We start from the raw sequence: 2,407 nt of genomic DNA on the forward strand, positions 1-2,407 counted from the left end.
TTGATTCTTTCTCCCTCTTTCTCTCCTTACACTATTTTCTCTTATTTCAAATTTCTTTCATAAGTGTACACGCATGTGTGTGTGTGTGTGTGTGTGTGTGTGTGTGTGTGTGTGTGTGTGTGTGTGTGTGTGTGTGTGTGTGTGTGTGTGTGTGTGTGTGTGTGTGTGTGTGTGTGTTTGCCTGGTTATTTTTATCTGCGCAGTACAGTTTTCTCTTTATTAGACATTCCCTCCTATAAAGAAACGATCTCTGCCGGATGGTGTTGCAAGAACAGGTTTTCGATGTTGAATCCACGGTCGGGAGTCTATCCGGTTTTCCATCCTAGAATTGATAAACTCGGTTTCATCGGCATCAATTCACTTAAAAAATATATTAACTTTATCTTCGTCTTGGCATTTTGTGAAGAGCCAAACAGTCTTCCTGCTAGGGCCGGGGGCGGGGGACGAGGGGGAAGCCTTGGGCTCCCTCACGGCAGAGACGGAGTTACTGAGGGGCCCCGAGGAGGTCCCCGGCCCCTGCAGGCGAACAGAAGAGGCCGCCAACACCAAATGCCCTCAATATATGCGTTACAGTAACCTTGATGACGATCCTAAGGAGAACAACGTATAGTTGAGTGATGACGAATCGCGGACACACTTTGAGGAAGAAGCACAATTACCCTCAAAAAAGAAGGCGGAGACGTTGGAAAGGGAAGTCATTAACGAAACAGATGAAGTTAGTAAAGAAACAAGAAATTACAGTTGTTGAAAGACAACTGAAGGTGCCGTGAACCTTCCACTGCATCTTTTACGGAGACTGTGAAAACAAAAGTTGTTGTACGTAGAAAGAGGTGAAGAAAGGGGGAACAAAACTGTTAACCCAGCCTTTTGGGGGGCAAGCCAGCCCAACTAAGAGCCGGTCCCAAGCCCGGGGGAATGGGGAGGGTTGCTGACCCTGGCTTGACTGTCCGGGTGGGATGCTGACCTTGGCTTAACTGCCCGGGTGGGATAATGATCGCTGACCTTGGCTTGATTGCCCGGGTGGGATGTTGACCTTGGCTTGATTGCCCGGGTGGCATGCGGACCTTAGCTTGATTGCCGGGGTGGAATGTGGCCCTTGGCTTGATTGCTCTGGTGGGATGCGGACCTTAGCTTGATTGACGGGGTGGGATGTGGCCCTTGGCTTGATTGCCCGGGTGGGATGTTGACCTTAGCTTGATTGCCCGGGTGGGATGTTGACCTTGGCTTGATTGCCCGGGTGGGATACGGACCCTAGCTTGATTGCCTGTGTGGGATGTGGCCCTTGGCTTGATTGCTCTGGTGGGATGCGGACCTTAGCTTGATTGCAAGGGTGGGATGTGGCCCTTGGCTTGATTGCTCTGGTGGGATGCGGACCATGGCTTGATTGCCGGGGTGGGATGTGGCCCTTGGCTTGATAGCTCGGGTGGGATGCGGACCTTAGCTTGATTGCCGGGGTGGGATGTGGCCCTTGGCTTGATAGCTCGGGTGGGATGCGGACCTTGGCTTGATTGCCGGGGTGGGATGTGGCCCTTGGCTTGATAGCTCTGGTGGGATGCGGACCTTAGCTTGATTGCCGGGGTGGGATGTGGCCCTTGGCTTGATAGCTCGGGCGGGATGCGGACCTTGGCTTGATTGCCAGGGTGGGATAATGATTGCTGACCTTGGCTTAATCGCCCGGGTGGGATGCGGACCTTGGCTTGATTGCCCGGGTGGGATAATGATTGATGACCTTGGCTTAATCGCCCGGGTGGGATGCGGACCTTGGCTTGATCGCCTGGGTGGGATAATGATTGCTGACCATGGCTTAATCGCCCGGGTGGGATGCGGACCGGGGCTTGATCGCCCGGGTGGGATGCGGACCTTGGCTTGATTGCCCGGGTGGGATAATGATTGCTGACCATGGCTTAATCGCCCGGGTGGGATGCGGACCTTGGCTTGATTGCCCGGGTGGGATAATGATTGATGACCATGGCTTAATCGCCCGGGTGGGATGCGGACCTTGGCTTGATCGCCCGGGTGGGATAATAATTGCGGACCTTGGCTTAATCGCCCGGGTGGAATGAGGACCTTGGCTTAATCGCCTGGGTGGGATGCGGACCTTGGCTTGATCGCCCGGGTGGGATAATGATTGCGGACCTTGGCTTAATCGCCCGGGTGGGATGCAGACCTTGGCTTAATCGCCCGGGTGGGGCGCGGACCTTGGCTTAATCGCCCGGGTGGGATAATGATTGCGGACCTTGGCTTAATCGCCCGGGTGGGATGCGGACCTTGGCTTAATCGCCCGGGTGGGATAATGATGGCTAACCTAGGCTTAGTCGCCCGGGTGGGATGCAGACCTTGGCTTAATCGCCCGGGTGGGATAATGATTGCGGACCTTGGTTTAATCGCCCGGGTGGGATGCGGACCT

The 2,407-nt window shown here is 54.5% G+C and overlaps 1 long non-coding RNA gene across 4 annotated transcripts; it reads right to left on the reverse strand.

Annotated features, from left to right (window-relative positions):
- Nucleotides 1–383: 383 nt before the first annotated feature.
- LOC126990038 (uncharacterized) lies at nucleotides 384–2,052 on the reverse strand. Of its 4 annotated transcripts, XR_007743961.1 has the most exons (4): nucleotides 1,999–2,052; nucleotides 1,623–1,760; nucleotides 1,437–1,498; nucleotides 384–1,312 (listed from the first exon to the last, which is right to left on the reverse strand). It is a non-coding gene; the product is annotated as an uncharacterized LOC126990038 (long non-coding RNA). The 4 variants fall into 4 exon arrangements; XR_007743962.1 differs by lacking the exon at nucleotides 1,437–1,498 and having other exon boundaries at nucleotides 384–1,436; XR_007743964.1 differs by having other exon boundaries at nucleotides 384–1,498.
- Nucleotides 2,053–2,407: the final 355 nt, after the last annotated feature.

Source organism: Eriocheir sinensis, unplaced genomic scaffold (assembly GCF_024679095.1).
Source record: "Eriocheir sinensis breed Jianghai 21 unplaced genomic scaffold, ASM2467909v1 Scaffold143, whole genome shotgun sequence".
NCBI classification, from domain to species: Eukaryota; Metazoa; Arthropoda; class Malacostraca; order Decapoda; family Varunidae; genus Eriocheir; species Eriocheir sinensis.